General features: G+C 37.0%; 1 long non-coding RNA gene across 1 annotated transcript; it reads right to left on the reverse strand.

The window, feature by feature from the left end:
- Positions 1 to 5354: 5354 nt before the first annotated feature.
- Positions 5355 to 9766, reverse strand: LOC146785601 (uncharacterized). The gene is made up of 4 exons (XR_014970453.1): positions 9694 to 9766; positions 9274 to 9371; positions 8899 to 9006; positions 5355 to 6173 (listed from the first exon to the last, which is right to left on the reverse strand). It is a non-coding gene; the product is annotated as an uncharacterized LOC146785601 (long non-coding RNA).
- Between the last annotated feature and the right edge of the window lie 4184 nt (positions 9767 to 13950).

Genomic DNA, 13950 nt, shown 5'->3' on the forward strand with positions numbered 1-13950 from the left:
GCAAAAAATATGTATGATACCTGAAAAAAAATTCTTTAAGTGCAAGGCATAGGTCTGTTTTGCTCGAGGCTGTTATGACATTTTTTTTTTCAGCTGTGTGATCAACAAAAGTGAGCAGCAAACAAAAAGTAACGATAAAAGATCAGGTTTATGAAGGTTTATATGAGTAATTCAGACTTGTGCGGTGAAAAAGTTGCAGACTCATCACTTGGCATTCAACTATGTCAAATACAGGTGTCTAAAATCTGCAGAGGCTCTGAAGTTTTCCGCATTACTAGGGGGCATATCAACAAGGGCTTTATCTCTGCTTTTTTGGCTTTAAAAGCCAAAAAAGCAGAGATAAAACTAGCACCCTATCAACAACAGGGTGCTAACACGCAAATTTGCATGTTAGCACCCTTTTACTCTGCGCTTCCCCTTGCATCTCTAATGAGATGCAAAGGGGGCGTTCCAGAGTAAAATAATAGGAGAAATGTCGCTAAGCGACATTTCTTCTATTATCAAGAATGTCGCTAACCCTGTTAGATACAAAAAAGCAGCGCTAACCGCGGTTAACGCTGCTTTTTTACGTCTGCTAATTTTCAGACTTAGCCATGATATCCTATGGAAGGAGGATATCATGGCTAAGTTTGCCTGTCCCTATCAACAAGGTAACGTGTGATTATCGCTGGGTTTCCAGCAATAATCTCATGTTAGCCTGTTAGCGTGTAGATTTTTATCGCTATTGAGATAAGCGTTGCTAATAGCACGCTATCTCAGCGATAAAAATTCACGCTAGCCGGCGATAATTATCCTCACGCTAAGAGCGCTTAGAGATAATTATCGCCGGTTGTTGTTGATATGCCCCTTGGTTCGTGGTAAGGGCGTGGTCAGCGAGATGCAATGCATAGCAGGTGAATAGCCACAGAATTTACATTTTCTGTGTTTTACACATATTTGTATTGCTATTGCTCTTCTATGCTTGCACACAAACATTTGCGGCTGAGGCAGATAATGCTATAGGAAGTGACAATGTCATCTTAATAGGTGGTAGTTTTTATTTTTAGTGAATTAACTGTTTGTGAGCTATCCTGTCACTATCAGTGTGAAGGCAATCAGTCAGCGTCATATGCTGTATCAGATAAACCTGCCTTCACACATCTGTCTTGGTCGCCATTCTCTGGCTGTTAAATAGATGTTAAATAGGTAGGGCCGGACTGGGAACCACAACCGGCCCTGGCGAAGTGCTCGGCTGCCAGGAAATATCAGCCCATATTAAGTGGAGTGCAGACACAGTCCCATCTTACCCTGACAACTTTAATAGAAATGTAAAAGGAAAACGTAGCCTAAATGCTGGATTTGAATGGCATCATAAAACCAAGAACTGCAGTTTATGTTTAATTATATACTGGGCATGATTTAGAAAAAAACAGACTGGTGCTGACATCATTTTCAGTGTTAAAACTGAAAAACATAAGTAAAATGGTACTGAAAGAAACTGGACTTTGAAAAGTATTCCGAAATTAATAAAACCTGTCCAGATATATTCGTTGGTAAGCCCTAGTGCTGGAAGAGCTATGTGTTATATTCTACGCATATGGAAGCAGAATATCTCACCTCCCTGGGATCATAGAGAACCCTTTCTCTAATCAGTGATGCATGATTTAGCTTGGGCCATTTAGTTGACAGGACACTATCTACTCTTTATCTAATGTGGTCTACTCCTAGCAATTTAGCTTCATGTTAAGCCGATCTAAAACACATAGGTTAAGATGGCTGCAGTTGAGAACGCTGTATTAATCACTGAAAGGGGTAGACCAGAATAGCTCAGCAATCGCAACCTTGCATGACATTGAAGTTTCAAATAGCACGTAGTGAGCAAAGGCTGATTAGGGTATATTTCACTAAACTAAACAAATGTTCATATAATGAGTCCACAGCTAGGAAAATGACCAATGGAGTTCTAATATAGCCTTAGAGCCCAGCATAGTGGGCCCTACTGGCCATTAAAGAACCGCTTCAGAGTTCAAAGGAGCGGACCTTTAATGGTCAGTAGAGCCCGCTACCGAGGGCTCTAAGGCTATTAGAACATTCCGCCCCTAGAGGGCAGAAGTTTCTAATTTGTAAAACAAAGGCCTCACGGAACCCGAGGGGATCGAAATCCTCTTGGGTTCCGTGTGGCCTTTGATAAACATTGGAATGTTCATGCTCCGGGCTTCTACCGGCCAAATAAAAGCCAGGGGAACTCCATTGTTTTAACAGGAGCTACCAACATCCAATGTTTTAATACAGAAAATAGCTTTGAGTAAAAGCCAGTTAGTCAGTCAAAATCTTTATTTCGACCTACAAGTACATAAAAGAGGAAGATAAATCCATAAATACAAAATATATAAAAACAAATAAAAATACAGATCTTATAAAAGAGCGAAAAAAGATCTGACTAAATATATTACAATAAAATATGTTAAAATACTAAGTACACAGCAGCATTAGGGGGACTCCTTTTTTGTCTTAACCTCCACATAGGGGGAACTACCTTTACAACGCAACTTTTACAACGCTGTGCTATTACAACGCATTTTTTACAACGCTAAAACTTTTACAACGCATGCTTTTACAACGCGTTCCATTATATGGTAAGTACCTTTACAACGCATATACCTTTACAACGCATTTGGTGGTAATGCTTTTACAACGCATGTATTTACAATGCATGTGTTTACAACGCAAGTACTTTTACAACGCATATACTATTACAACGCATTTTTTTTTGCAAAATATTTATCTAAATTTTATTAGTTGGGTAGCATTAAAATTAATACTTGAGTATTTTTTTTTTTTTTTTAATATAGCAATTCTAATTAAAAAAAGGGCAGTAGTTAATAAAAAAATTATTACTTGTGTATTTTTTCTGGTAGATAAGTTTGGTTGGTTAGCAGTAAAATAAATACTTGAGTATTAAAATTTTTTTAAAAAATGCAATATTTATTTGAATAAAGTGAGTCGTTTATAAAAATAATAATACTTGAGTATTGTGCCTGGTAGAAAAGTTTGGTTTGTTTGGTGATAAAATAATAGTTTAGTATTTTTAGTTTCTATAGTAGTTTCAAAAAAGTGAGTAGATAATCAAAATATTAATGCATGTGTATTTTATTATGTAGAAATGATTAATACTTGATTTTTTAAAATTTAATACTTGAACATTTAGTTTAGTGTTTTAAAATATAAAAAATAGATACTTAATAAAAACTTATTTTAAATGTTGAGTATTTATCTACTTAAAAATAAATTTTCTTAAACATTAAAGAGTATATAATATTTAAATATATAGAAAAATGATTGAGTACCTATTTTTAAATACTAGAGTATTTTTATCACATATGAAAAGACAAGAGTATTTATATGTTTAAAAGAAAGTGTCCTTTTATAAATAAATGGAAGTGTATTTTTGATTAATTTATTATATAAATAAATTAATAATATATTTAAAATATTAATATCAACATTAAAAAATATTTACAGTAATAATTATACCAATTGAACAATTTTTAAAATTTAGAAATCAGAAATAACAATTATAACTTACTTTTTGAATTTATTTCCCACGGTTTTCCATTGAAGTCTATGAGCGTGTTTGTCCTTTATTTATTTTGGCAGCCTTAGCATATACAGCCCGCGGAACAAGAAAAGAAGGTACAGAAAGTGAAGTAAGAGGAAGTTTTGAAAGGAAAAGGCAATAGAGCCAAGGTAAGGAACATATTAAGTAATTTTACAGTTATTAAATTACAATATTGGAGATTTAAAAACTAAATTAAAAATAAAGATAGGAAACAAATATTTATTTCACTATTTTATTTGATTTAAAAAACATGAAAAAATTAAACATATTTTAAAATTAATTTTTCAAAGTAAGTTTTATTTTTTAAACATAATATAAATATTTTATTTACATATATTAACATTTAATTACAGTTGAATGTAAAAAAGTAGTCCGCCATAAATAGAGAAGCACGCGATGACGTAAGGACGTGTGCGTCGACGTAATACGCCATTTTGCAGAGCATCGGAGGAGGAAGCAGCAGGAAGCTGATCTGCGTCCAGGTAGGAAATATTTTCTGTTGATATTATAGATTAAACCTTTTTAAGGGATACATATATAGTAAGGAAAGAATAAGGGGAGGTTGCTGGAAAACTAATAGATGTTTTAAAAGTTGTTAAACATGTCCACATTAATGTCATTAATACATGCCTATGTCGGGTCGCTGAAAGTAAGTTAGTTATTTTAAAAAAGTATGTAACTCTTTCTAAATAAAAAGTTACGGTTTAGACAGTTGATTTCTTTGTTTCCGAAGATAAAGATGTACTGTCGATCTTCATTTCTGGGTAAAAAAATTGTGCGTACTTTAATATTTTGTAAATCTTCTTTTGAAATACAAATGACAATTCAGCTGCAATGTGTATTAAGGAATATGGTTTAATTTCTATTTTATAGTTCGGATTGAGTTTTGGTGATTGGTTTTGACGGAATTTAAATTGGATTTTTTCGATAATTTGAAAAATGGCGTACCGATAATGTTAAATGTTTCGAATACTATGGAACAGTAAAATTTTTCAACATTGGTTTAGTTTTGATGAAATGAAGATTTGTTTGAAAAAATGGAAAAAACCCGACTTATTAATTTGAAAATTTTTTTTTAAAAAAAATCTTTGTATGCCAATTGAATCATTGTAATTACTATAATTTTTAGCAAAGCAGGAAAGTAAGCTAATTCATTGTTTTAAAAAGAAAGAATGTTAGAAAGATTTTCGAGGTAGTCTATAGCCACACACAACGAAAACTGTTGTAGAATTGCCAATAGTCTCTCAGACATTTCCCTTGTTTTGACTGTTACTCGTGGGTTTAGACTACCTGCGAGTGTTTGTGCTAATCTCATTTCTTGGAAACTTTGCTCCTTCTTCAAAGTTTCCAAAAATGAGTAGAAGTTCGGATGTGGTTTTCCAATTGTATGATTGAAGGAGTTATGCCACCCCTCAATGGCATTGTTTGTTTTGGCCTCTCCCTCTAAACAACTCGTGTAGCAGTTCCACCACTCCACATGGAATCGTGGCTTCCTCCTGCGACCCGATCTGCTTAGGTGTCCAATCCATGTGTCCTCAAAATAATTTAGAATGGGTGCCAATTTTTCCTCATTACTCGTATAATAAACAGATTCTATAATTGCAGTGTAGTACTCGTCCACACTTTCGGGAGGAACAAAACAAAGTGCAGTTAATTTTTTTAGTTCAAACTGTAATTTGCTATCCCGAGAATATTCTGCAACAAGGGATGTTTTTTGTAGTTTACGCCAAAATGCCTGCGAAAAATGGAAAAAACATCCCTGAATTTGGGTATCCGTGTACGTTTTGGTGATCACATTGATCATGCTCAATTCGAAATCGATTATTATTTTTCGAGGACTTGCAGATGTTTTGCTTTTAATCACTGATAAAAGTTCAGTGTATGTTGCAGAAGTCTTATCAGGTAGCAAACTATACACTAAGGGAATTACACTATTGTTAATCTTAGCATGTATAGTGTAAATTTGAGTGAAAGGATGGGGTGTACTTTTAAACGTCCCATCCATCATCCAAATTTCACTACTTTCTAACTTAGCAAGGTTACGGGGGGTACTAAAAATTAAAATACGTTTCTGAGGGTTTTCGTTGTCATGCAGAAGGAAAGGTTCATCAGAAAAAGAAATAGAAAGATCATGAGGAATTCTAATGTCAGAGAATGTATGTGGTGTAGACAATTGAATATTACTTGCCTGCTTTTGTCTCTGAATAATTCTTCTCAAATTGGGTATTATAGGCATGTTGCTAGCAACATGACTAGGGACATGCTGTGCAACCTCCCTTAAAATGGATCCTGTAGAATCATTGGAGGTGCTTGCAATAGCTTTCATCTCATTAATTGTCTCTCTGATTTCTACATCCATTGCAGAGGCAGAGTGGTTATGTTCTGTGGTTTTCACAACCAAATTATCAACAGTAACCGCTCTGCCACTGCAATGGGTAGTGTAGTATTGCACGCACCTCCAATGATTTCTAGTTAAACTTATTCTTTCCTTACTATATATGTATCCACCATGGTTTAACAGATTTTTGCCCTTCCTGGATTTAACGAAGTTGGCTGCTCCAAGGCTAGACATTATCTGAAAAAAGGAGAAAAGGTAAAACATTTAGCTTGATATTTATTAATATTTGTATACAAAACATAACATGTACTCAATCCTTTATTTTGCCTACTGATGCATCTTCATGGAGTAAGAATAGCACATTGTTATCACTACACTATCCAACACTTACCCTACTGCTGCACCTTCCTGGAGTTAGAATAGTAAATTGATACCCCTACACTATCCAACACTTTCCCTACTGATGCACCTTCCTGGAGTTAGAATAGTAAATTAATACCCCTACACTATCCAACACTTTCACCACTGCAGCTCCTTCATGGAGTTAGAATATTAAATTAATACCCCTACACTATCCCACACTTTCCCTACTGCAGCACCTACATGGAGTTAGAATAGTAAATTAATACACCTACACTATCCAACACTTACCCTACTGCTGCACCTTCCTGGAGTTAGAATAGTAAATTGATACCCCTACACTATCCAACACTTTCCCTACTGCAGCACCTTCCTGGAGTTAGAATAGTAAATTGATACCCCTACACTATCCCACACTTACCCTACTGCTGCACCATCCTGGAGTTAGAATAGTAAATTGTTACCCCTACACTATCCAACACTTTCCCTACTGCAGCACCTTCCTGGAGTTAGAATAGTAAATTGATACCCCTACACTATCCCACACTTTCCCTACTGATGCACCTTCCTGGAGTTAGAATAGTAAATTGTTACTCCTACACTATCCAACACTTTCCCTACTGATGCACCTTCCTGGAGTTAGAATAGTAAATTGTTACTCCTACACTATCCAACACTTTCCCTACTGATGCACCTTCCTGGAGTTAGAATAGTAAATTGATACCCCTACACTATCCAACACTTTCCCTACTGATGCACCTTCCTGGAGTTAGAATAGTAAATTAATACCCCTACACTATCACACACTTTCCCTACTGATGCACCTTCCTGGAGTTAGAATAGTAAATTGTTACCCCTACACTATCCAACACTTACCCTACTGATGCACCTTCCTGGAGTTAGAATAGAAAATTGATACCCCTACACTATCCAACACTTTCCCTACTGATGCACCTTCCTGGAGTTAGAATAGTAAATTAATACCCCTACACTATCCAACACTTTCCCTACTGCAGCACCTTCCTGGAGTTAGAATAGTAAATTGATACCCCTACACTATCCCACACTTTCCCTACTGATGCACCTTCCTGGAGTTAGAATAGTAAATTGTTACTCCTACACTATCCAACACTTTCCCTACTGATGCACCTTCCTGGAGTTAGAATAGTAAATTGTTACTCCTACACTATCCAACACTTTCCCTACTGATGCACCTTCCTGGAGTTAGAATAGTAAATTGATACCCCTACACTATCACACACTTTCCCTACTGATGCACCTTCCTGGAGTTAGAATAGTAAATTAATACCCCTACACCATCACACACTTTCCCTACTGATGCACCTTCCTGGAGTTAGAATAGTAAATTGTTACCCCTACACTATCCAACACTTACCCTACTGATGCACCTTCCTGGAGTTAGAATAGAAAATTGATACCCCTACACTATCCAACACTTTCCCTACTGATGCACCTTCCTGGAGTTAGAATAGTAAATTAATACCCCTACACTATCCAACACTTTCCCTACTGCAGCACCTTCCTGGAGTTAGAATAGTAAATTGATACCCCTACACTATCCCACACTTTCCCTACTGATGCACCTTCCTGGAGTTAGAATAGTAAATTGATACCCCTACACTATCCAACACTTTCCCTACTGCAGCACCTTCCTGGAGTTAGAATAGTACATTGATACCCCTACACTATCCCACACTTTCCCTACTGATGCACCTTCCTGAAGTTAGAATAGTAAATTGTTACCCCTACACTATCTCACACTTTCCCTACTGATGCACCTTCCTGGAGTTAGAATAGTAAATTGTTACCCCTACACTATCCCACACTTTCCCTACTGATGCACCTTACTGGAGTTAGAATAGTAAATTGTTACCCCTACACTATCCAACACATTCCCTACTGCAGCACCTTCCTGGAGATAGAATAGTAAATTGTTACCCCTACACTATCCAACACATTCCCTACTGATGCACCTTCCTGAAGTTAGAATAGTAAATTGATACCCCTACACTATCCAACACTTTCCCTACTGCAGCACCTTCCTGGAGTTAGAATAGTACATTGATACCCCTACACTATCCCACACTTTCCCTACTGATGCACCTTCCTGAAGTTAGAATAGTAAATTGTTACCCCTACACTATCCAAAACTTTCCCTACTGATGCACCTTCCTGGAGTTAGAATAGTAAATTGTTACCCCTACACTATCCAAAACTTTCCCTACTGCAGCACCTTCCTGGAGTTAGAATAGTAAATTGTTACCCCTACACTATCCAACACTTTCCCTACTGATGCACCTTCCTGGAGTTAGAATAGTAAATTAATACCCCTACACTATCCAACACTTTCACCACTGCAGCTCCTTCATGGAGTTAGAATATTAAATTAATACCCCTACACTATCCCACACTTTCCCTACTGCAGCACCTACATGGAGTTAGAATAGTAAATTAATACCCCTACACTATCCAACACTTACCCAACTGCTGCACCTTCCAGATTTTGGAAAAGTAAATTGTTACCTCTACAGCATGGTACATTTTAAAAGTTGTTGCAACTTACAATGTTTGTCTAAATTACCTTTTTTTCCGAATTGGTTTTCTGGCAGACTCCTGTTCAGTGGTATTGCTGAGTCGGTTTGTGTAGACACTTTTGAGGTGATTTGTTGGGGAATGGATAAATAAATGTCTGGAAAAGTGAAAAATGAATAAACTTTGAAAACAGAACGATGTTGAGAAATGTGTTTAGTAAAATTATTCCACAAAAATTGCACATGTGATATAAGTTGCAGCACATAACTATTTCCGTAATGAAAAATACATTCTTTAGACATGAAATATAAATCTAAAATTTGAAAATGTAATCATAATTACATTGATTATTTCTTTGAAATTTAGCTATGTGATAGTTAGTCAAATATTTTGAAGGTAAAGAATCCGTGCTGTAAAAAAATACCTTGTTTTTGAGAATTTGCTTTTGTGGATGAGGTGGTAGAGGATGTTTTTCTTTGTTGGCTCAAATTTTTAGTTGTGAGAAAAAAAATCTTTTCTGTTCTGGAAAAAAGGCGAAAAAAAGATAATTAACGGTGGGTAGAAATGTAGAACTTGAGTTTTTTTAAAATTAAAAAGACATACAATATAACTAGTACTACATGATAATGTCCTAATTAAAACACATTACTGTAGTAGAAATATAGATATGTACCCCTACCCTACACAAAAATATCACTGATGGTGCTCTTTCCTACAGAAGAAATTGAATATTGTTTCTCAAAACTATCCATTAGTTTTCAAATTAGGTACGATACAGGAGGAATAATTGCAAAAGAAAGGATTTCTAATGTATCGTTATAATAAAATGGGAAAGAAAACATACCTTTTCTAGTAGGTATTTTGTTATCGTGCCTTTATACTGATGTTTGCTGGAGGTTAAAAGGTTTTTGTGAAAAGATGTTCACTGTTGGAGAAAAAAAAAAAAAAAAAATTGTTCCTTTGTCAACGTTGGTTATAAAAAGACAATTTTGATTTTTATGCGGTGTGATTGAGTATTAAAAAAAAACACCATTGGCATACATGACTTTATGAAATTTTAATAAATAAATTTTACAAGTAAAACCATGCCACAAAAATAACATTTACCTAAACAATTGAGTTTGTCAGTCGTTTACGTGGTGGGGATGTCCAAATAGGTTCAGCTGCTGTGCAATGTAAAAATCTTCCGATTTTCTGGTTGAGGAAAATAAATTACTTGTTTTAATTTTGAGTTTTATTTTATTGATAATATATTGGAAACAGTTCATTTCTTAAGTTTTTATTATTAAGTGAAAAAATATTTTTTGTGGTTTAAGAAAATATATTTTTCTAAAAACTATCGTTTACATATATATTAATAACTTACTAGTACTTGCTCTGTTGTGAATTCCGTGCTCTCTCTGAGGAGGTCGCAGTGCAGGTGACAGAGGGTCAGCTTATTACGTCTGCTCTCTCTGCTAGTTGATAATCAACTGAGTGCAAAATGGTGTCTCACTTGTATTTATAAGTTTTACTGTGTGTCACTATTAATTTTTTTAAAAACTGCGTTCGTTGTGTTTTTTTTAATGCTTTGTTTTACTGTGGAAAATGTTATTTTAAAAATGCTTTTAAAGAAATATTGTTTTCATTCATTTGCCCCGTTTTGGCATCCATTTTGGAACATGTCTTTTGGTATTGTTTACATAGAAACTGTGGTAGGACAAGTTTTATAAGTGAGATGGTTAAAATGGCGCCTGTGTGTATGTGTGTTATGTTTTCGTTAGTTTACTTAGTTTGCGATCTTTTTATGTTAAAAATGTGTATGTACTGTAATTTATTTTTTCATTATTATTTAAAAACTTACAAATGTCTTAAAACGGATTTTTATGGGGAATTTTGAGCATTGATTTTAATACTCGAGTATTAATTTTAATACCCGAGTATTAATTTGTTACTGCATTTTGGTCGATTTACGTACAGTTCTTCTCCACGTTTTAATACACTTCCCCACCCTAAAACCCCTAATTTCCCTGCATCCCGTGCCAGATTTTATTGTACTTTTAATTTTAAAAAAAAAATCGCGTTGTAATGGTATGCGTTGTAATATACTTCGTTGTAACAGCACTTTTCAGTATTGTAATAGGTTTGGCGTTGTAACTGAATTCGTTGTAAAGTAATGCGTTGTAATAGTACTAGCGTTGTAAAAAATGCGTTGTAAAGGTATGCGTTGTAATAGCATGCGTTGTAACGTCATACATCCCCACATAGACAACAAATACATTGAGACTGCAAAACAATGGACTGACTTGTATTACTTCTGAGTGTTCTAAGGGTGATGCTGCAATTCCTCAGACCCAAATTACGGACAAGTGGCAAAGTCCACTTTTTCCTTGGACCATGGTAGGCTGAAGTCCCAGGGCACAAATGGCAGTTTTTTTGCAGACTCCGAGTTCCCAGACCTCTATGTAGTGGTAAAGGTTCGAATTAAGAGGATACCTAGATGGAACTTTCAGTACAGGGGTCTGACATGGGGGGGGGGGGGGTTCCAGCTCATCCAAAAATGATTCAAAGCAGTAGTTAATTTTGAACTCTAAGAAAGAGGTAGTGGGGGAGCCCACCCTAGATTTAATTACCTGTATTTTGGTCCACATCTTGCCAATAGGCTCTTTGTAATGCCTGTTTGGAGACCAGTACAACATCAGTTGGTGTTGACCAGAGGTTGCCAAAACCAATCTGTCTCAACCGATCCCCTACCACCCTAAACCAGGAAATCGTACTGGACCTCAACTGTCCCATTACTTCTTCCAAGGCTCCTCAGAGAAATATAAGTGTGGTGGATGACCATAGTCTTCACCAATACAGGAAAGGTTTCAGCCCCACTACGTCATTAACTCTCTTTAATCCATGATCTAGTCGTAAATGAGAAAGGGGGTACTTGCTGGAAGTTTGTTCATGCCCCTCAAAAAACAATTTCCAGCTACTTCAAGGGGCCTAGCATCACAAACGCCCCATAATTAAGCATCATACGGTGCAGCCCACAGTGATTGACATTTATAGATCTGTATGGCTGGGGTAATTGGTTGGAATGCGGATGTGTCCTGAGCCCTCAAAATAACCTCACAGTATTGCTCAAGATTAATTTTTCTCTTCTGAACATGGGGTGCCCAGTGAAAGTGATCCACTAAGGTCACCCCCAAGAAATCGAACACTCCAAATTTTCACCTTTGAAAGTGGGATTCGAGCAGGATTTGGGGCAGGCATTAAAGACCATATGGCTTACTTACAAGCCCATTGCTCCACCGGTGCGTCACTTTTATTGACACACTGGCAGCGCAATGGACTTCCCCATATTTAGAAGGCCATGTAAAGTCACCCTGATTGACTTTTCAAGGCCTTATAAATATGTTTCACCTTCACGCATAACTCTGCGTGAAAGGGGCATTCCATGGGTGTTGCTGTTGGTTCCCACCCAACATCCATAGAACTTGATTTACAACATTTTGTAAACCTGGGAATGTGTCAGAATCCCATGCTTCCCCAGGGGAGGCGTAAGGAGGCGCATTGAGGAGAAATACATTTATTTCTCCTTGTTTTTTCCTCTTTCTATGCATGTTGCATTCCACAGCAAGCATAGGGGGAAATGCATTTAATGGCTGGTTTTATGCAGGAAGGTGTCCCTTCCTGCACAAAAACAATCATCGCCTCAGCACAGGCACTCTTGCAAAATGACACAAGGGTGTCTGCACTGGCGCACAGTTGCTGTTTGTGCGCTGGCTCAGAGGAGAAGGACTGGAGTGCACTGTATATTTGTAGATACAATGTATCCCTGCCCTTTTACTTTGACACATGACAGCACAGCAGGAAGGCTTGCTGCGCTGCCGTGAGTCAAAATACTGTAAATGAGGCCCCTTGTATTTAGTCTTGCCAAGGGTGATCTCCCAGCCCTGTTGCTTGCAGAAGACCCCAAATCCATCCAAGAGCTTTTGAACTCCCATGGGAGAATTGGATAGCAAAAGGGTGTCATCCACAAACAGTAGGGGGGTACCTTCACCCTGGCAAGAGATGAAACATCACCTTCACACTTCTCGGGATGTGAGACTAAACTATTAATATAAAGGAGGAAAAGGTTTGGGGCCAGCACGCACCCCTGCCTCACCCTCTGATTTACAAGTATAGGATCAGTCAGTTTGCCCTTCGGTCCGCATCTGACCTGTGCGAAGTTATTGGTATGTCACTTAATCACAACTTTTAAAAGATAGGCAGGCACCCACATCTCCACCATAACTCTTCATAAAGATTCTCTTGGGACTAGATCGAAGGCTGGTGGAGTAGAAGCATAAGACAATGGTGTCCCATATTGGTGATTTTGATACAAACATTGGCTGCACTATTGAGAAGTAGGCATACGGATAAAATCAAATTCTGAGACTCATTGCAAATATATTCTCATGTTATACAGGTAGAATCTTTCTGTTTGTATTGAGCTCACTTGCTAATTTATTCCTGATTTTAGATGACTCCAATAAGTGAGAAAAATCCAAAACTATTCTTCCCATTACAATGAATGAAAATGATACTAAATCACTTCCCTCTGTCATGTCCTTTAGGTCAGTCCCACCATGTACATACCAATTACATACATTGTGTCCCATCCACATGACATAACGGTCTTAACCAGGTGAGCTTTTACCTAGTAGCTTACTTCTGTCTCTCCGACATCAGGCTCTTGGCATCATATCTTAATCACTGTACCTGACGTACATAAACATGTCCCCAGGCATGGTAGATTTATTCCGTACAAGGGTCACCACTTTTTTTCATCTATGGCCAACAGCCAGCTGTGCATGAACATGTTTGTTTAGAAAAGGATTAGCAGGGGATTAGTGAATGTTTTCAAAACATATTGATTCTCGAAAAACCCTGGAGAGGCCACTTTAGTATAAAAGACCGTCATTTCCCCTTAGACAGACAGAGGAGAATTCCTTCCGAGCTGGACCGAGACTCTGCAGACTGATCCTTTGACAGGCAGGAACCTGACATCCCTTGCAGGGTGCCACCTTCTATGCAGAGATGGGGTTCTTCATTCAGAGCCATCAGGTGAGGGGTTAATACTTCCCCGGGA

Source organism: Triturus cristatus, chromosome 11 (assembly GCF_964204655.1).
Source record: "Triturus cristatus chromosome 11, aTriCri1.1, whole genome shotgun sequence".
Taxonomy (NCBI): domain Eukaryota; kingdom Metazoa; phylum Chordata; class Amphibia; order Caudata; family Salamandridae; genus Triturus; species Triturus cristatus.